The sequence below is a fragment of the Lissotriton vulgaris genome, chromosome 6, assembly GCF_964263255.1.
Source record: "Lissotriton vulgaris chromosome 6, aLisVul1.2, whole genome shotgun sequence".
Taxonomy (NCBI): domain Eukaryota; kingdom Metazoa; phylum Chordata; class Amphibia; order Caudata; family Salamandridae; genus Lissotriton; species Lissotriton vulgaris.
In genome coordinates this window covers 130,414,578-130,437,351 of record NC_141694.1, presented here as the reverse complement: position 1 = coordinate 130,437,351, position 22,774 = coordinate 130,414,578, and the positions used below count along the sequence as shown (strand labels likewise).

General features: G+C 45.8%; 1 protein-coding gene across 1 annotated transcript in view; it reads right to left on the bottom strand.

Annotated features, from left to right (window-relative positions):
* CNIH3 (cornichon family AMPA receptor auxiliary protein 3) overlaps positions 1-22,774 on the bottom strand; it is an 831,126-nt gene that overhangs the window by 164,148 nt on the left and 644,204 nt on the right. The window lies entirely within an intron of this gene.

The following is a 22,774-nucleotide window of genomic DNA, read 5'->3' as shown; positions in this document are numbered from 1 at the left end:
GGTATGGGTTGTTTTCAGGGCTGGAGTGGGGTTGAGGAAGTTTTCTGGGCTGGGGGATTGGGGTAGTTTTTAGGGGAGGGCGATGTAGTTTTCATGACTTAGGGGGAAGGGAAGTTTTTTTAGGCTGGGGAGGGGGTTGGTTTTTAGGAGGGAGAGTGTCGCTTTAGGTGTCAGGCCAGGGGCTGGGGGCCGTTTTAGGGCTCAGGGTGGGGGAAGGGATCGGGGTAGTTTTAGAGCTTAGGGGAGGGTGGGGTAGTTTTTAGGACAGGGAAGGGAAGTTTTTAGGGCTCATGGGGGAGGGGTTGGTTTTCAGTAGGGCGGGGTAGTTTTAAGACTCAGGGTGGGGACAAGGGTTGGGTGGGCATTAGGATTCACCTGTCAAATCTTAACCACGAATATGTCTTTGCCATACATGCTTTAACAACACATATTTTGTTATAAAGGCATACATGGTTAAGGAGTGAGCGTTGACCCTCTTTACAAGCAGGTCGCTCCCCACAGCTCAACCTGCCCATATTACACTCCCGCTGCTGCCACAAGTTCATGCCTCCCGTGCCGCTCTCCCTGCTTTTTTCCTAATTTGCTGTTTCTACTTGTCTGCTGCACTGTATGCTATTTTCTCGCTGATTCTGCTGCACTGTATGCTTTTTCTCTCCCATGCTGCTGTACTGTATGCTTTTTATCTCTAATTCTGCCTTTGTGAACCTCTAGTCCTCCGTTTGCTCTCTGTTCATTTTGGCCTTGCACTTCCCCTTCCCGCCGCTGCATCACCTGTGGCCCTGCCCCCATGGATCGCCCATTTGTTCCCTGCACCCGCCTCCTAGCTGCTCCTCCCTTCCATCTCCCCTTCTTAATGGCGGCTGCAGCATGGCCGCACCACTGGCACGCCGAAGGTGCAGCTAAGGTAAGCCCATCTACACCTGTCCGCGCCTGGACCGCGCCCATGCCATACCCCCTGGCCCCCGCGAGCACCACAACTACCGAAGCCCCTATGATGCCAACTTCCTCCACAAACTCAATGCCGGCCTATCATCCACCTGCTTCCATGCCACCCGAAGCTCACCCACGGACCCTCCTCCTGCCGAAGCTGCAGCTTCACCAGCCACCTAACATCAGCATGTCGTGCCACTCCCACCAGGGCAGATCGCAACCATCTCAGATGCATACTACTCAACACCCGCTCCGTCCATAAGCACGCCATCGAACTCTGGGATCTACTCGACTTATCGTCCCCGGACATCGCCTTCCTGATGGAGACCTGGATGAACCCCTCCTCGGCGCCCGACATTGCTATAGCCATAAAGGATGGCTACAAGATCACCCGCAGGGACCGCACCAACAAACCAGGAGAAGGAATTGCCATCGTCCACAGGAATACCCTCAGAATTTCGACCAGCACAGAAGACACCCTCAGCACTGCCGAACACCTGCACTTCCAGATCCACATCAATCCCAACACCACCCTCAGAGGAACCCTCGTCTACTGACCCCCCGGACCCCGACCACAGTATAGCGACTCCATGACCAACATCATCAGCACGCACGCCCTTGCTACCACAGACTACATCCTCCTCAGAGACCTGAACTTCCACCTCGAGAACGCCAATGACAGCAACTCCACTACCCTGCTCAACAATCTCGCCAACCTCGGACTCAAAGAGCTCGTCACGACACCCACCCACTCCGCCGGACACACGCTTTTACCCCCTCTTTTCCATCAGTAACCACGTCACCTTCAGCCACACCACCGAACTTCACTGGACCGACCACCGCTGCATCCACTTCTCTTTCAAGTAACACACCACGCACAACGACCCGCAACAAAACCCCCACCACAGCTGGAACAAGGTCACTCAAGACCAGTTAATCACCATCCTCTCCCGAGACCCACAAACCGACCCCACTGACGCCGACACAGCTACCCGCAACTTCAGGCAATGGATCAACGAATGCACCAACACCCTCGCCCGGTCAGGAAACCCTCAAACAGATGCACCGACAGGAGGGCCATCTGGTTCACCACCGGCCTCCAGGCATCCAAACAGACTTGCCGAACACTCGAGAAGAAGTGGCACCACGAACAGACGCCAGACAACCACGCAGCCCTCAAGAATGCCAGCCACAAGCCCCACCAACTCATTCGATCCTCCAAAAGGACCTCCTTCAAGGAACGCATCAACAACAACACGCGAAGCGAAGAGCCCTTCAACATCATGAAAGAACTTGCCAACCCCAGCTCCAGCTCCAACAACATCCCGCCGTCGCAAAACCTCTGCGACTCCCTAGCCACCTTCTTTCACCGCAAGATCGCAGGCATCCACGACCGCTTCAACACCCAGACCCCCCCTGACAGCCGCCGACACTTCAAACGCACTGCCTCCCAACCACACCGGACTACTGCTCTCCTGGAACCACGTCAACGACGACGACACCATCAAAATCATGAGCACCATCGACTTCGGCTCACAGTCTGACCCCTGCCCTCACCACATCTTCAACAATGCAGGCACCATCATCGCACCCCAACTCCGGAAAATCATCAAAAGCTCCTTCGAGACCGCCACCTTCTCGGAAAGTTGGAAACACGCAGAGATCAACGCCCTACTCAAGAAACCCAAGTCGGACCCAAAGGACCTCAAGAACTTCCGGCCCATCTCCCTGCTCCGGCTCCCAGTGAAAGTCATCGAGAAAACTGTCAACAGGCAGCTGACCCGCTTTCTTGAGGAGAACAACATCCTTGAACCGTACCAATCCGGATTCTGCAGCTAACACAGCACAGAAACCCCTTCATCGCCGCCACTGACGACATCAGGACCCTGCTGGACAACGGCGAAACCACCGCCCTCATACTCCTGGACCTCTCGGCAGCCCTCAACACCGTCTGCCACCACACCCTTTGCACATGATGCAGGGATACTCAACAAAACCCTAGACTGATTCACCTCCTTCCTCACCGACAGAACCCAGAGAGTCTGCCTCCCCCTTTCCGATCCAAAGCCACCAGGATCAGCTGTGGCGTACCCCAACGATCATCCCTCAGCCCAACCCTTTTCAACGTCTACATGGCACCACTCACCAACATCGTCCGATCGCACAACCTCAACATCGTCTCATATGCCTACGACACCCAGCTGATCCTTTCCCTCACCAAGGACCCGCCACCGCTAAAACCAACATACACGAAGGAATGAAGGCCGTCGCAGAATGTAAGAAGAACAGTTGCCTCAAACTGAACTCTGACAAGACGGAGGTCCTCATCCTCGGCTTCACCTCCTCCACCTGGGACGACTCCTGGTGGGCAGCCACGCTGGGATGGGCACCGACACCCACCAACCACGCACGCATCCTGGGATTCATCCTGGACTCAATACTATCAATGACCCAGCAAGTTCACGGCGTCTCCTCCTCATGCTACAACACCCTCTGCATGCTTCGCAAGAACTACAGATGGATCCCCACTGGAACAAGAAGCACGGTCACCCAAGCCCTCGTCTGCAGCAGGCTGGACTACGGCAATGTCCTCTACGCGAGAATCACGGCCAAACTCCAGTGGAGACTTCAACGCATATAGAACGCCTCCGCTCGCCTCATCCTCGACATCCCCTGCCACAGCCACATCACTGCCCACCTGAGAGACCTGCACTGGCACCCCGTCAACAAGAGGATCACCTTTAAGCACCTCACCCATGCTCACAAAGCACTCCACAACACCAGACCAACATAACTCAACAAACAACTCGCGTTCTACTCACCAAACCGCTAGCTTTGCTCTGCTGACCTTGTCCTCGCCAACGTTCCGCGCATCCACCAAATGACCACCAGTGGCAGATCATTCTCCCACCTCACCGCCAAGACATGGAACACCCCACCTGCGACAGACCCAGGACCTAATGACGTTCAGGAGACTTCTCAAGACCTGGCTGTTCGAGCAGTAGCAGCACCCCTCCCCACATCACCTTGAGACCCTCACTGGTGAGTAGCGCGCTCTACAAATGATTGGAAGGTATATGTGTGGGTGGTTAAGACATACGTGGTTGCGACTACGTGGAGCTGGCTTTCGTGGTAAATGTATGCGTAGTTTCATCACATAACCTATCTAAATACGTCTCTATCAACAAGAGAATCTTTCACAGGTGCTACAAGTGCACAATAACAATAAACGCAATGATAAACTAGACCTATCATGTGATGCGCATAAATAAGGAGAACTAGGAATCATCAATGGGCTCTTCCATAACTTACCTGCTTGCACAATCGTATTCAAATGCTTTCTTGGTCTGTTCCTCCTGTGGATCCATAAGTTCTGATTTTCCATGGACACCACAAAGAAAAATAACTACTAGTGTTAGGTGGGCTAGGTCTCAAGCCGTTGATGTGTAGCACGAGCTGGTGTTGTAAATTGTAGTCTAGCCACAACTCAGGTATGTGTGAGGGTTGAAGCCAGATGGGTTTTGGGCTGTACAGTTCAAACCCCCAGCAAGGACACAGGGTAAAGAAGGTGGCTCAAGAGGGCAGTGGGGAATCTCAGGAGAGATCCCTATTTAGATATTAATAGCTGCTTGAAGATTTATTAGTCACAATGTTCGTGTTATTTCTGCAGCTTCAGTTGCAACAGGAATTCAGGTGTTTTATTGTGGATTGAATCAAAATATTAGACGTCTACAGAATAGTGCTGTGGTGTACAAGATGTGGACAATCAAGTCATCCAACACGAAGCAACATTGTAGGAAAAGAAAGAATGGGCGATTTGTTGAGTTGCTTGAGATAATGGAATGGGGAATAACATGAGAATCTGGCTAGGAGCGATAGCAGGGTCGAAGAAAACTCCATCTCACGTTTTCAGTTGAGTTTATAAACATTTATTGCAAAAATAAATATACTGCTGTGAGAAGTTGGCCTTATATGTGATGCCCACTATTGTAGTGGGCACCCTGTATCAGTCCAAACAACCCTTATGGTGATGGTTGTTAAGTCAACCTTATAGACCAGCTATCCTAGTGGTAGCATGGACAAAGCAGTCTTAGGCTAATACTTCAGAGAGCATGTGAAGGCAATGGTTTTACCAATTATAATCCCTTGAATACCAAATGAAAGGACACCACACAAGGTATATATCAAATATATATTTGTATTTATTACTAACACAACCCCTCTGCACTCTTTATGAGGTCAGAGTTCGAGATGCAGCACAAGTTACTCAATAAGCATACTATAAGTTGCACAAATACACTTCTGCCCTAGGGGCCTCACGAACCATATACTAGGTAAGTGGTATAAGAACCACTTCAGGAAAGGTGAGTAGGCCTAGGGCCTAGGAAATCGCTGGGGCTACACTGAACAACCAAAGGTTAGGAAGTAGGAGTCCCACAGGATGCGTGTGCAGTGTCTAAACACACATGCGAGTTACCATTGACTTTCAATGGGAACGGAAAAAGTAACAAAGTATACATTTCGGACACTTCCATGTGGACTACGGGAAAACCCAGTTAAACTAGGACACTTGGATAGTTATTACCCACAGGAGCACCGGAGTACTCGAGTTACCTCACCCAGGGAAGCCGGGTGCATAGGTGTTCTTTCGTGTCGGGTTTCATCGATCAGTCCTATGGAGAGCTGCAAGAAAGTGCTGCAAGCGACCAGGAGGAAAGTGTCTGGATGGATCCAAGGGTGGATCAGAGCAGTGAAGAACCTGAAAGCAGAGGGGACAGAGTCTGGGTCACTAGCCAGTGACCAGGAAGGAACCAGAAAGGAACAAGGCAATGTCGAGATGCAATCAGGTGAGGAGATGAAGCTTGTCTCTGCAGTCACGTGGACCAGGAGGCGTCGACGACGACCAGGAGCTGGATACGGACTGTCCCACCAAGGATCTAGCTGTTGGTGGTGTTGGTATCCGGATTGGACCCAACAAGCCTTGGCAAAGGCAATCCACGCAGGAAGGGAAGATCGGCTTCTGTTTAGACCAGCAAGGTCTGGGGAGCTTCCCCTTGACAGGAAAGCAGGAGCAAGCCCGGGGCAACCAGGCAAGTGGTGTTGTTTCAAAAGGATGTCTTCAGGAGGGCCACTAGCCAACGGGATGGCAACCGCGAAGACCCGTCGAGGAGAAATGCAGGCGCAGGCTCCACGCGGCACTCGTGGAGTGTGGAGGGCTGAGCTTCGGTGCACTTACTGCTCCGGGTGGGGGCTTCCCAATCCCCAATGCACAACTTCGAGGATGCCTAAGGAGCTGCCAAGTTAGTAAAAAGTAGATACTGCAGGAGGTCCTGTCCCACGTCTCTCGTGTCCGCCACGGGTCTCAGCTTTGCTGTGGATGTGGGTTGGAGTCAGAGAAGTTTCAGAGTTTCTTCCAGGATAATCTAGTGTGTCTAGACACAGCTCCTAACTTTATATTAAGCTAAGGGGCTGGATTACCTGTTAGGTCCATCCTATGGGTGGAACCTGAGAAGGGGGTGGTTACACCCCTTTCTCTTTGTCCAGTTTCGCGCCAGGGATGGAGTGCCCCAGCAACTGATTTGAACCCGGCTATGCATGGAGCACCTTGTGTGCCCCAGGCAGTGTCTGGAAACAGCACTTTCCATTGAACTCACCCTGCCCCAATCCTCTACAGGCTGTTTGGGGAAGTGCCAGCACCTCCCTTTGACAGGAAACATATTGTCCAGGCCTCCCCTGCGGGAGTTCCGTCCAGCAGCAGGAGGTTAGACTCATGTCTGTGGCAGCAGCATCCATTTTGTGATGCTGAGGCTCTGTTTCACTTTAACCGGGTAAAGCAGTACTTACATGTCTTCTCCCTCTAGAATTTTGGAATGCTACCACCACCGCCCGAACTGGCAGGGGGGGGGGGGGGGTAGTATTCCTAAGTGTTTGACACCTTACACGACATGTTTTGATAAAGCCAAACCAAAGTTAGCATTAAGCGCGAGGATTATAATGCACTTAAGAGTATATGGTATGGCTATATCATAGAACAGCTATAAGGATATGGTTCTGAAAGCTGCAGACAGGCCCAGCTCATGCTAGGGCACCATCTCCCATAAAACCAAGCACTCTGCCTTCAGGATTGTCAGGAAAGGAGTATGGTCCTGGGATGCAGGGGAAGCTGGACCGGTTAAATGTGGACATAAAGGAGTTTGCTAGCCCCCACGATAATGATTATTACGAGAAAATTAATCAAAAAAAGCACAAACAAAGAAACTCTTCAGTTTGTGCAGGTATTTTATTTAAACCTGTTGCAATTTTTTTTATCAAATTCAAGTTTTCATGGAAGAGAAAGATGCTTCTGAACCATAATTAAACATATTTACAACATTTAGACAACAAACATATATACAAATATTCAACAATCTTCTTTTACAAAAAGCTACGTGTTCACAAATATTTACTCGTTGTGAAATATTTCGTTGCCTTTATGAAATATTTCTTACTTTTGATTACCAAGAATAGAAAACAAAAGAAAGCAACCCATTCATTGCAAGGGAAAATTAATTCAAAAAACAATTGATAATGCAGTCAACAATAAATTTATAATTTTTCTTTAAGTGCCGACGCGTTTCGAATCTGAAGGTGAGTAATAGATTCTCATCAGGGCTCTTTCATTGGGGGTAATCTGAGTAGAAAAATGTGAAAGAAGAACATTCAGTAACTAAATCTGAAACCTTATTGCTCCCCTACTAAAAGACTGATGTCATAGCCTCTATTACCTTGATCTATGGGCTACGCGGTCCCGCGGGTCCAATATGTGTAACGGAGCTAATAGCTTCCGTTACACATCTTTTGTTTTCTATTCTTGGTAATCAAAAGTAAGAAATATTTCATAAAGGCAACGAAATATTTCACAACGAGTAAATATTTGTGAACACGTAGCTTTTTGTAAAAGAAGATTGTTGAATATTTGTATATATGTTTGTTGTCTAAATGTTGTAAATATGTTTAATTATGGTTCAGAAGCATCTTTCTCTTCCATGAAAACTTGAATTTGATAAAAAAATTGCAACAGGTTTAAATAAAATACCTGCACAAACTGAAGAGTTTCTTTGTTTGTGCTTTTTTTGATTAATTTTCTCGTAATAATCATTATCGTGGGGGCTAGCAAACTCCTTTATGTCTACATTCAGGATTGTCAGGGCCTGCCATAGGAGTGACATATAGGTATATATGTGTCTATATATAAGGGTAGATATAGGAATACTATATCTAAGCAAGGGGTGATTACACCACCTTGCCGAAGCTGAGTGATCAGCCTGTGGTGTCAGTTTGTATGGCCAGCCAAGGGTGGCATAATACATGCTGCAGCTCCTGGTAGACCTTGGATGCACCTATGCCCTGGGTACCTATGGTACACTATACAGGGACTCACAAGGTGACCCAATACCCAATTGGATATGTACCTAAAGTACATGGAGTCCATTTTACAGAGAGAGCAGAGAGCCTGGGGCCCTGAATGGCAGGATCCCAGGGCAACTAAGTCAAAAACCAGCTAAACACTGGGCAAAAAAAGTTGGGGTAACCATATAGACAGATATCCACCTTCCTACAACTGCCACTCACAAAGATAACCAGCAAGGAGACCCTCATGCACCAGCTACATAGCTAGGCTCCTCGATACAAGGCAGAGCTCAAATATCTAACTACACACTAGGGCACATTTCCAAGAAAATGTCAGAGCGTGGAGTTACATGATAGCTGGTGAACAAGCAGGTATCTCGCTGTGACCATGAGAATTAGTAGATGCCATTCACAAGTAATATAAACGTAAACAGATTTGTCTTAGTAAGGTTTTTAAAAATTTTGCATTTCTAGTGCCAGCATAAAGTGTATCTGTTGCTTAGAGGTGAGCAGATCTGGTAAACTAAGTTAGCATGACCAAGAAAACATAGCATCAGCGTGTTATGGATATGCTAAGACAGAAAGGAATTTAAATTCTTATACAATCTGAAACTCCTGCACCACTTATTGCATGATACCTATCAATCACTATGATCGCGGTGGTGGAGGAGGCGAGAAAGATCCTTGATTCAGGAGGATCAGTGGCAGTGATCCTCCTGGAGCTGAGCGCAGCCTTCGACACAGTGAATCACGTCACTCTGATTCACCGGCTCAGGGAACTGGGTCCGTGTTATCCTGGCTGAAATCTTTCCTCCACAATCGTTCCTTTCAAGTTCTCGAGGGAACCTCTAAATCCCGTGCCACCCCTGTACATTGTGGAGCCCCACTCTTTTTAATGCTTGCATGTCCCCCCAGGAGAAAATAGTCACTCCCCATGGTGTTAAACTTGTGACGTACGCTGACGACACCCAGCTTGTTGTTTCTCTTAGCCAGTTTAACTGTGCCCCTGATAACCTTCACTCTTGCCTCCAAGATATCTCACACTGGATGGACTGCTCACATCATAAACTCAACAGTGATAAAACTGAGATACTGGTATTAGACAACCAATCTCACTACATTCCAAAGACTCTGTGGCCTCCTTGCATGGGGCTTGCCCCGGCCCCAAAACAATCCCTTAAGAGCCTGGGCATGTGGCTCGACCAGGACCTGACGTTCACCACGCAAGCCAGGAAGTCAGCAGGGGCCTGCTACGTCATCCTACGGACTACCCGTAACATTCTTCCCCTGCTCCCCCAAGATACTAGGAAGCGCCTCATCCAGAGCCTCCTACTATCCAGATTGGACTATGGCAATGCTTTGTACCTTGGTGCCCCTAAGAAACTCATTGCCAAACTACAAGTAGCACAAAATTCTGCAGTCAGGCTTCTAACAGGCACTAACAGCAGGAGCTCTGCAAAACCGGCCCTTAGACTGCTTCACTGGCAGCCCATTCAGGAGCGAATACACTTCAAATCCCTCTGCACGACTCATAAAATCCTTCATGGCAAGGGGCCCCACATCCTAAAAAATCTGATTAGACCCCATGAAGCTCCCAGAAATCTACCCATAACTCCCCACTTCCTCTCCACTACCTCTCTCACTAGCGCTGGGACGCTCACGGGCAGCCATGCGCTTTATAAATCCTGCTTTCATTTCACTTCATTTCATTTCAATATAAGGATGTTGAGTCACCAATAGACCAAGGATAGCAGAAGTGACATCACATGTTCTCTGATCCCCCATGACTTCACAGGATTTCACAATCCCCCAGCTTTTTTATTATCTCTCACCAGTCTTTCTCACGTGTTGTTATCACCCCTCCTCTTCTCCTCTCTAGCTTAACTCTGCCTTTCTCACTGATCTCCTTATATCTCATGCCTTCCCCTCTCTCTCACTTGTCCTTTTTTACCTTTCTTTTACCTGTCTCCCACATCTCTTACTCCCTTGTCTGTCTCTATCTCATCTGTTTCTCTCCCAATTTTACCTCCATATCTCTCACCTTTCCTACTCCCCACCTGTTTTTATAACCTGTCTCTGTGTCTTTAAGCTCTATAGCCACTCTGTCTTCCATTTGGCTGTGTCACCTTGTCACCATTCTCTCAGTTGTCACTTGGTTAAGCTGTCCCTTTCTCACCTGTCCACCTCTCTCAGTTGTCTTTCTAGCCTGTCTCTTTATTGTACCTCACTTTCACACACTTCTCTCTCACTTCTCTCTCAGCAGTTTCCCTCATCATTGTCTCTGTCATCTCTCTCAACTGTCTCTCCCACCCTCTGTCTCCCCTCTCTCAATAGTCGTTCCCATTAGTCTCTCACCTGTATCTCTCAGCTGCCTCTTTATTACTTATCTTATCTGTCCATGTCTGACCTATATTGTTCTAGCAAAGCGAGCCTACTCACCCAGCCCCTCCGTTGTCTATCACCAACTGCCTCCTTATCACTTTTCTCACACCTGTCCATCCCTCTCTTCCTGTCTCTCTAAGTTATTTCTTTGTCATCTGTCTCTGTATATATCACATCTTTCATACTGAGAGGATCTTGCTCTCACATGTCTCTTTTCCTTTCACACCTGTCTATATCTCTCTCACCTGTCTCTGAGCCTCTTTATTCTCTCTGCTTCTCTCACACTCTCACCCGGCGTGTCTCCTGATCTCTCACCCATCTTTTTGTAGTATCTTCTTGCTGCTCTTCCTTTCTCTATTTTTCTCATACACTTTCCCCTCTGCTCCCTCTCTGTATTGCCCCCCTCTGATTCTCCTGTATATCTTGCTTTCTTTAAGTGCTATTGGGCAGAAGGGACACATAGACACCTTTTACTGTATTAACTCCACTTGGAACAATAAATCATTGTTTTCCAAGTGTGTTACTTTACTTTGAGGCAAGGGTTCTCAAGCATGGTACTAGGGTCAGCAGGAGGTAACTTAGGGGTCGCATCTGCGACCCATGGCGATCTCCGAAAGACTTCCATGGATCAATATTAATTAAATAATTGTTTTCCGAGTGTGTTACTTTCCTTCAAGGCTAGGGTTCGTAAGCATGCTACTAGGTGTAGCAGGAGGTAAATCAGGTGTTGCAGCTGGGACCCATGGTGACCTCTAAAAGACGTCTAAGGATCAATATTGATGAATCAATACACTTTTTGCCTTCACAGTCTTCATCACTTGTATAATTATTGTCATCATCATCATCATAGCCTGTTAAGGGGTGTGATGGGAAGTTACCCTTGCATCGGGTAAGAATTCCGATGGAGGCAATAGTGGCTTGGATGACAAAGTAAATCAGCAAGAGAAAAACAATAATGGCCAGACCTTTGACTATTTGTTTGCCACACCCTTTAAAAATGATTTTGAATCACAATGGACCCACTGTGCGAAACCACCATTAATTGTATACAAGTCTTCACTTTTGCATATAGTTGTAAAAAAAAATACAGTATGTGAATGTTGTTATCACTGATTTTGTAGAGGCAACCCATGTACTACATCCAAGCTAGTCAGGGTTTAGAGCTAACTTTAGTTTGGAGATCGCCTTGTTGAAAGTCTCAGGTAGTATTACATCTACTCTTGATAGAGGAGGAAAAGCCGTATTGATACTACTGGACCTTTCAGTGGCTTTCCACACTGTGCCCCATGATCTACTTCTGCACAGACTCCAGGACTGTGGCATTGGTGGCACAGTCTTTAGGTGTTTCACCTTCTTCTTCTTGGAAAGCCGCCAGCAAACAGTTTGGTGCCCTCCTTTTTCTGTCCTTATCCCCTAGATGAAAATAGTGCCACAGGGCTCTGGCTTGAGCCCAACTTTGTTTAACATAAAGACTGCTCCCCTTGCTCTCCTGGCAGAGAAATATGGGGCAAAAGTATTATCCTACGCCGACGACACGCAGCTACTGTTCACTTGCGAGAAGGATGATACGCTGATAGGAAGTGAAATGAACTCTTGCCTGACAAAGGTGTTTGCCTGGTTTAGGCAAAATCAACTGCTGTGTGACTCAGAAAAGTCTGACATTTTTTGGGGGGGACATAGCCCAGGCGATGAATGGGGCCAATGGTGGCCCCAGAATATGTCCTCCCCAGCAAGCCCAGTCACCACCATAAAAAATCTTGGGGTGAAAGTGGACGCTGACATGTCCATGAAGTCACAGGTGCAAATAGTGGCCGGCACATGCTTTGGGCTACTGAAAATGTTGAGGAACTTCCTCCCCTTACTCCCAGTCTTGCATAGGAAAACAGTGGTCCAAGCCCTGATCACGTCAAGGTTGGACTATGTCAACGTTCTGTCCCTAGGCCTCCCTGATTATTTACTAGGCCGGTTGCAGGTGGTGCTGAAGGCGGAGGATAGGACCGTACTCATGGTTGGCCCTAGGACACATATGACGCCTCGTTTGAAGTCCCTGCACTGGCTCCCGGTGCGAAAGAGCCTTCAAAGCCTTTAAGGCCTTCCACAACATAGGGGCGCCTTACATTAGGAATAGAATTCAGCCCTATGCCCCATCCAGAACCTTGCGGTTTTCGACCCTGCGGTTGTCGATCGTGCAAAAGTTTGTGCGTTCGCGTATGGGGGGACGCTCCTTCCAGGTGGCAGCCTCTTTTCTATGGAATTGCGGGCCACCCTCCCTGAGACAGGTGCAGGATTTCTTTAGTTTCAGGAGAAATTTAAAACTTGGCATTTTCAACATTAGATGAGGCATACCTGCTGTTGTGTGCACTGTTCTGTCAAGGGTTTCTACTAACATCGGGACACTCTAAGAAGTAGCTGTGTGCTCTACAAATACCCAGTAACATAACATAACATAACCTAACAAGTGCTGGATGCAACAGTCTACCTTATTCTTCTGACAGGACTGCCACTCCTTCTGTGTTGGACCGGTTGTTTGCAACCAACCCAAGCAATATTAATCAGGTGCAAATCAATTAGGACACTCAGCATGGAGCAATACACACATAGCAGATACAGTATGAATTTAATAAAAGAACAGTAGCAGAATGGTTACATGTATATATGTTTACATAGTGGAATGCTAGCACAACGAAAGCAAAATAATGATGAGGCAATTGCAAAAACAGTAGATGAAAAGCACAATAATAATTCTGTAAATCAAGAAAAAGCAGGGGAATACAGCCCCTTACCCCTGGAGGACTTTCGTTTAGCAGCTATTACCGTTCAGCCTGCTGCGACCTCTCTTTCTCTCTCTCTGGAAATGGTGCAACAGGGACAGCAGCTTTGGGCAATGGCAAAGCTGCACAACTCAGTCTGTGAATATCGCCAAGAGATCTGCAATCCTTCTTTTATACACTAAAAGCTGCCTTACTCAATATAATACTCCTTTCCAGTTCTAGTTGTTCTCGTGGTCAGTGTATTCCCTAATCCAGGATCCTCCAAACACCAATCAGTCATCCTCTCAGGCCTTCAAACTAATCTCAGGCTCAATTAGGATCAGTTTCACACCTTCGGTGCTCATGACGTCTCCCGGCCGTCACGAGTCACAGTAGGCATGTGCTCATGACGGCCGGGAGCCGTCAGAACGTTGGCGCTCCGCCCACGCGCGGTTATTTCCCCGCCTGTGCGGGCAAATTAATCAGTGGGCTGAGTTCTGACGACTCCCGGCCGTCATGAGCACACGCCTACCGTGATTTATGACGACTGGGAGCCGTTATGAGCATGTCAGTGACACGCCCCCCCATCCTGTACCACACAGCGGCGAAATTCACACCGCGGCGAAGGGGTTAACTTCAATGGCATGTCTTCCTCAATCCACATACCTTGGTCCGGTATAGTAAACACAGCACCTTGCCAGCACATATAGTTTAGTGTATTAGGAATGACAAAAATAAGCATCACAAGATAAATTTCATTTCATAAAGCTTTATTCGGAGCATAGAAAACATGTCCATAAAAGCACACACAGTTATAAATACCGAAGGCATAAGGTGTTTGCCGAAATGAGTACTATAGTAGAGTTGGAGCTGGTCATGGACCCTGCTCTTGCCCTTCTGGGATTCACGAAAAAGGTACCGGTAGCGGTGAGAAAATTGGTGGGCATGGGCATGCTTCTTGCAAAAAGAGTGGTAGCGATGTGTTGGATGAGGGGCCCCCTACCGACGCTGAAAAGATGGTCCACTAACATGTTGCATTGCAACACGCAATCAGAGCTTTATGGCGAGTTGCTCCCACCCAGGAGCTGACCTAGGAACTTCTGGGGCCTGTATCAGACCTACTTACACGCTAAGGACTCGGACGAGGAACCCACAGCGCGGGAGGGGGAGGGACAACCAGAGCCACTTGATGCAGATCCATTAGTAGGGCAGGAATAGTTTGGCGAGGCCGAGTGACACCATGGACACAAACTTGGGTGGAAGCAGTCACCGATGCGGTTATTCTGCCTCTGGTCACTAGACGGGGGGAACAGGGAGCGACTGGTGGTGGCGATCCATGAGGTGAGCAAACAGGACTATCTTGTAGATTTCGCAGCGAGGGTCCGCACAACACTCACTGCACCCACACAATTACATACAAGAGCAGCAACTGGGGAGTTGGGGGGTCAGGGCAGTTGTTCGGGGGGAAGGTGGGGGGGTGAAAACGTTAAAATGTACTGCTATATATTAACATGCACAGAGCGGAGCTATGTCTGCCGACAGAGTAGTTTTTTTAATACATGCTTTGTATACTTCTCGCCCTTATTGTCAATCATCTTGTAGACCAGTTTCAAGTGATGCCGGCCTGAGATGGGTAGGCGGACAGCTCTGTATGTATTGCATTCTGCCATCCAAATAAATAAATGAATAAAGTTATAAATACAGAACATTTGGTCGATTTAAAAAAGGAACACATAATGCATTATTATCCAGAAGGGGATGGAATAAATAATTAAAATAATTAAAAACACATACTTTTCCTAGCACCGATTGCCTTAAGCAGGAAAGTAGCCGTAAAAAAGCAGATGTCCGGGTGGTGCAGATTAAAAAGCAGTTTCATAGAGTCATTAATTGTTCTTACTCCAAATCTTTTCAGCATAGGCTTTAGGAAAACTTTCCGTAGTTCACCATACAACTGACACAATAAAAGAAAGTGCATAGTGCTTTGCTCAGCATTATTATCACAAGCACAGGGTCCAGATGGGCGCATTTTTACATTGGGGTACGCTACCAGATAATGTACTGTTCCCATCCTCATCCTGGTCAGCACAAACTGATGCGAGACTCTGGTCACCTGTGTCAAGTACGGTTGGAGTCCAATAAAGTCATTCATACTGTTATACAGCATACAAGTAGAGAGATTTAATTCCTCCAAAGCACGCCTCTCTGCACAATAGTTCAAGAAAGTGATTTTCAAATTAGACTTGGAGATGTCAGAGGCAAAATATCGATCATTGGACATATTAAACCCAAAAACCTTCTGAAAACTATCAATAATATATTTGATCCAAGGGATCTTTAAATGCTGATCCAAAGTAAGGCAATCGTCGATGATGGCTGTGTTCAGGGAGGTACCATCATTCAGCCATACCGAGCGCCACAATAATAGGGGTCTTAACATAATCATGTCATTCAGGAATTGAATCCCCATTTCCTTATGAACCAAGTTGTTGGAGGTAGATGTGGGTAAACACAGGAGCCTTTTCAGAAAATTATTCTCCTCTACCTGCAGACTCCCAGCTGGTGACACACCCCCATACTCCAGCCCCATAAAGGTCCGCAGAAAGACATCTAGATTGAAAAATATTTAACATGTCTTTAATACGCCTATTTCCCAACTTCTTGGCAAATACAAATACCCCATTAGCGCTCCTCATCATCTTTGTTCTAACGGCTTTATGTTCTGTATCCCAGCAGCTTTTTTTAGAGAATGTAATCCCCAAGTAGCAAAAGTTATCAACTTTTTGGACCGGTTCACCTTCTATGGAATAATGGGAATTAAATTTCGTTTTAGATCGTCCTGACCCACACTCCATAACATAAGTTTTAGTCCTATTAATCACCAGCTTCCTACTTTTGATGAACTGTACAAACCTGTCCATCAAACGTTGAAGACCTAATGGGGTCCTGGACAGCAGCACGGCGTCGTCCGCATAGAGTAACACAGGGATGTTAAGGTTGTTAGCTCTCGGGACGTCTGCCGCAACTGTCTGTAGAAAAGAATCCACCTCATTAATGAAGAGTGTGAAGAGCAGGGGTGCTAAAACACACCCCTGCCTTATTCCCCTCCCGATCCTGAACTTGCTCGTACACTCCCCATTAGGTCCATACCGAACACTGGTGCATAATTTTTCGTACAGGCGGGCCAGGAAGTAGACTATACCTTTGGGAGCTCCCATTTCAATCAGTTTAGCCCAGAGTATAGCGTGGTCTACCATATCAAAAGCGCTGCTTAGGTCAGCGAAACATAAATAAATAGACCCTTTTTTGGCCTGGGTATATTTCCCTACCAAAAGTTCCAAATTCAAGCATTGCTCTATGGTACCACGGCCTTTCCTGAACCCAAACTGACTGCTGGTTAAAATCCTGTTGGACTCTGCCCATTCCTCTAATCTAACTAAAAGGACCCGGCTCATAACTTTTATGGATGAATCCAGTAAGGATATTGGCCGGTAATTTTATGCATCACCCCGGTCACCTTTCTTGAAGATGGGGACAATTATTGATTCTGCCCATGTTGACGGTATCTCACAACTAACTGCTGCATTAAAAATCTTAACCAACAATGGGCCCCATATCTCCGGTGCAGTCTTGTACACATCTATAGGCACCCCATCAGGTCCCTGGGCCTTCCCTCCCTTGCTAGCTCTAATACTATCCATGACCTCTGGTATGGTGATATTTAAGGCAACAATAGGCCAACCATCTCCAAAGGAGACCGGTCCATTACCAGAATCAAAGATGATGGAAAAATGTTGAATCCTTGATTCCATACTCACGTTTGATGTTAACTCCGGTACCTTCTCGTCCTTAAGAAATGGACAGTTCACAGTGGCCCAAAACAGTGTGCAATTCTTCAATTCTGCTGCTTGGCTAAGATTATCCCACGCTTCCTGCTGAAGTTCGGCCTTTCTGCGCTTAAGGGTCAAGTTGCAATCCAGCCTAAGTTGGGTCACCAGACTCTTATCTCTAGGTTTAACTGCTAAGGCCTCTTTGAGGTCTTTCCGGGCGGTAGAGCAGGCATGGTCAAACCACCCCCTTTTTTGTCTACTCTTGTGCCCAGCTACTCTAGTGAACTTCTTATTGATGATTGCATTAATTCTACCGAAGTGATCAATACTGTCAGCCATGATTTCGTCCTGTTCGAGGATCGCCGTAATTTCTGTCATACAGCTTTTAATAATAGAGTCAGATGTTATTTCGGCTTTATCTCCTTTCCACCTCAACCTGAAACCATTTGGTCTATGGGGTTCAATATTAACAACAGTACCCAAATTGGTTACGAGGGCAGGTTTCCAGATCATGGCTTCAATAGTTAAGCAGTTATGGTCACTTAGCATAACATCAACCACCTTCAGTTCTGAGCACAAGGGGATTATATTAGAGGACATGCACATAAAATCAATGACAGTATTAGCCCCCCTCCCTTTGAAAGTCGGTAAACTTTCACCCAAGTCATTCTTTCCATTTTCCAAAATTTCCATGTCATAATTTATCAGAAAACTGTTCAGAGTTTCTCCATACAAATTATGGGGGAAATGAATATCAGCATCCCCTGAACGATCATAGACACCACATAACTTCTGAGATGATAAGGGGCAAACTGAAATGTTAAAATCCCCCACAAAAATAAATTCATAAACACCATTAAAATTATTCACAATACAACTTAGCGCATTTTCTAAGTCGTTAATTACTGTGTGCCTGGTACCATCAAATATATTATTATAAAAATTAATCAAAAGTATATTTCTACCCGCTTCTTGTGCTAGAATTTGGGAGTGAGCCCCCACTACTACATGCTTTTTCACCAAAATTGGTAACTTGACTGAAATCAAATCCAACAACCCCCCTTTTGCTCTGCCAAAGGGCGATGCCAAGGCGGGAAGTTCGTAGGATACAAAGCCATCACTGCCCTTGAAATTTTTGCACCAAGTTTCCTGTAGGCAAATGATATCGAATAAACCGATAAATTCTTTCCATCCTAAAATATCCTCCTTGGCCGTCAAGCCTGCAATATTCCAACTGGCGATATAGCAAGTTTCACTTTTCCTACAGTGGCTAACATTAGGCGGGCAATCACTAAATGTGGACATGTTCTCATCTGAATTAGAAAGCTGAATGTTATACCTAAAATTCTCATCTTTTCCTCCAGTGGACATACAATCTATAGTCACATATTAACCAGTTCAATCTCAGACATGGTTGACTCTCCATTATAATTTTTGTTTACATCCCTCCCAATCCAGGGCCCATCTGATGTCATTCATTTTGGTCCAGAAAACTCAATGACTGGTATCTGTTCTGTATTGGGACTTGGTAGACCATCCCGTTAGCATCACAAGATCATCTGCTACCTCAGCGTGGTACATGGGTTTTCTGTGAGCGTTTTCACTCATCAACACTACCTAAGCTAGTTAACCCTTTTGTGTCACAATGTCTTCCGCGCAGTATTCCCTAAAACGGCAAACCTTCGTATTGTCACTATTTTGATAGTCACATGAGGACTAATAGTCTCACACGTGAATGATCACAAAATGAGTGGAAAATACTGTTGACATTAATAAAAATAACCTTCAGAAGAAATTCTTGAAGATCATTCCAAAGAGGAAGGGCCAAGCAATCAGGAAAGGCAAGATGGGAGGGAAAAATAGGAGAACCTAATGGGAGAAAAAACAATCTGCATAAAAAAAATTATGCAGGAGTAAAAACAAATGCAAACGTTACGGAACTACTTATAATGCATGCTGCTGATGAATATTACTATATAGAAAGAAAGAGGAAATTAAAATAAAGTAACTGACTATATTTGTGGAAACAGGAAGTGACCTACAGAAAGTGAATCTGCCATGATGGATTAGGGGACTAACATAAAAGATATTTACAGAGGAGTCCATATTGAGCTGGGAGAGACATATGGCACTTCCTTTTTTAAAAGAGCAAACAGAGAATGAAGTCATATTGCATACCAGTATAGGGCCAGATTCACCACAAGAAGTTTCTAAGAGAAAGATCTGCCCCAACTAGCCTCTTGACAGAATGCAGTGAGCACCACGACCTGGCATCACTTAAGTCCCTGCCCATGTGCCGGAGCATTGCTCGCACAGGGAGAAAGGCAGGCATTTGAATCCCATGCTTCCAGTGCAGTCTGCAAACCCACAGGTGAGACTAAGACCCGCGAATACGTAGCTGCCATGTGAAGCGACCAGTCAAAGGTGGGTGCGCTTGCAACTTGGAGCCCACCTGCAGCCCTGATGACCATGCGAAGTGACAATAATTTCCATCAGTGGTGCTGGAATGATTTCCAGTGTGGGGAATGCTGCTATCAATGTTACGTCAATGAAGTCACGGGATTTGTTTGAAATCAAAGCGCTACATAAAGGACAAGTGTCGCAATTGAGGCACTTTCATATAGCAGGAGTATGGTTGGGGTTATAATATGTGTTCCGTGATGCATTTTGAAGCACACTGTCGCAAATATATGTGTAAATGATGGAGCGGTAGGGTACTGCCATTTACATACAGTATATTTCCATTGAAAAGCCCTCTTCAAGTTGGCAATAAATTTGCATCAGACGTGCAACTTCACTGCTAAACGTATGTGGCACTCACACAATACCTTTTGCAAACTTGGTTTCAATGCATATTTATCTCACAGGTAAAGTCCCTGGTTTGCTTCGATGCGATTCAAATTGCAGTATCCATCGCAATTGAGAACTGGAAAAAACAATGCCTTGCTTGCTCTTTACTCGCTGATATATTTTGAAATATTTATAAAGTTAATTTACAAGTATTTCCATTTTGTTGTGTGTTAGAAATCATTTGACAAACTACAGCCTTCTCCTTTCACAGACTCTGTAGCCAAGAAGGACTGCGACTTTTTTTTTGCAAAATTCGCTCTCTTTGCAGTAAGAGAAGGGAAATGTAAACACCAGTATCTAAATAAGAAATTAAAAAAAAAAATAATGAGCTGAAGACATTGCGTGGCATTTGCACCCAGTCTTTGAATGTACAGCAAATGCTGCACGATAAAAAAAATATTAAAATGCTTCTTTATTGATCACTCTCGTTTTGAACTCCTGCAAGGTAATTCTTGACGTCGTACAGCGCCCCCTTCATCCCTAGTTGCAGTGTCCTTGGTTCCCATCTGCTCATGGATCCCTACAGAAACATTGAAGATATGAGTACATCTTTCAACTATATTGTAGCACACAGTCAAACATGTGGCCAATATGAACATCCAGAGACATTCTATTTTTTAAAGTAACAGTCTGATGAGCCACCACTTGAGTGGCTATTGTCACAACATCATAAAAAGTCAAATTAGTATCCTCCTGTGGTACTTTAGCACCTCGACGAATCTGTTAGATAGCTCGGTCCATCCAATAGCCCGGGATCAAAATAGTGAAGACCAAGGCAGTCTCTGAAATGTTTCTTTACTTTCTCCCAAGCAAGGCAGGAGGGCATGTTACAAAATGTCTCTGTCAATCAGGCTTCTGTAAGGCTAATAAAAGACTGGTTTGAATCCTTCTAACCTCCACACTTTATACTTCATAACACACATAGCCAATCCCAAACTGATCACACAGATGGTAAAATAGCTCTTAGAATCTAAACAAGGGTGAAACCTGGAATGAGGAGAGAGGGATAGTTGTCTTAGGAATGGTCACATTGCACTCACTGCACCACATGAAAATGCTGCCTTTTCTTTCTTAATAGACCATTCTGTTAGAAGTCGATTCTAAGTCGACATCAGGGGCAACCGTACATGGTTGGATAAGGGGAAGAGGTGTGGCGCCGCAGCTAGGGCGACTGACTCCGGAATCTGGGGATCATGGTTCGATCCCCGGCACTGGCGGCAGATTAGCCCAGCACCATGTGACTCTGGACAATAGCTTGCTTAATCTTCCCGACGGCCCCCAGCGCCTAGAGACCCTTGCGGGTGATTGTGCGATTTACAAATGTGGATTATTATTATTATTAAGGGCAAAGTCTTCTATAAAAGACTTCTGTGAATTTGATTACAATATGGCAAACGTCAGCATGAAGGGGTTATCAAAGATGGTAGACGCTGGTGGTAGTGGCACGTGAAGGGTGAAGGGTGAACTGATGTGGATAAGGCTCAGACCAACATAACGGCCAGGAAGTCGGTTTTCAGTCACAAAAGGGCAGGTTATTAACAATTATTCACCAACATTATAGACATAGTCCAAACTACCTGGCTGGAATTAGACTAAGATATCTTTGGAGCAGCCCTAACCTCTAATCTAAATATGGAACATGAGTTTGTTGATGGAGCAGATCATGTTAGACAATTCAATCTAACAGTAGAATAAATGGGACAAGGAACCATGGTGTTTCTTGATCATATGCCATTATATTCTTACCTGATATACAAAGAATTGCTTGTACTTCAACTTATAAAACTCTAAATGTTTATCAGGGGAGCAAGACATGTCTACCTGTTGCACTGAAAGAGGCAGTGACAACAAGACAGATCCTGAAATCCACCTTCACAATGTGCAGATGTCAAGAACATAGACACTGATGATACTTAACCCAGGTATTAGGATCCTGAGTAGAGATCTTGCTAGTAATGTGCCAAGACTGGTCACACTCCTGGGACATAGAGACTGAGCTGAATTTACATTCGGGGAGAAAGGATACAAACTTAAGAAAGCTATTTTAGAATATGGATGGCACAAATGAATAAGAAAGTGAATGTGCAGGCATATATTTTATGCTCAAATCTTCTGGATCCCTGGTTTATATATATCAGCTTGATGTGATGAAGCAGATACCCTTTGGACCCATGATACCTAGATAAATCTGTATCATGTTACATGAACTACCCAGAAAGGTAGTGATGGGGAACTGGAGAATGCAACTGGGTACCAGACAAGGATGTCCTGTCTCTAATATGTCTTGTAATACTTTTCAGGGGAAAGCAAGAGCATTGTTAAAATAATCATGCAAACCTGTTGTATTCCACTGAGATGTTGATTGATGTGGACTGGTCTCAGGGCTTAATGTAAGCTGGAGATCAACCTGATCTTTTATCCAGAAGGTCCTTGGGACATATACTGCAATCACTACCCACTTTGCTCTTGAACAAGGACAATAAGACATTGAAATATCATGAAATAGCAACAGTACTCACCAGAGAGCCAAATTGGTAAACTAACAATGTGCAAATAATGTTACCTGCCACTAAATGCTTAGAGCAGTTTTCGATTAAGTTATCATTCCTGCTCATGTATAGGTTGACCCTGCACTGCAGCAGT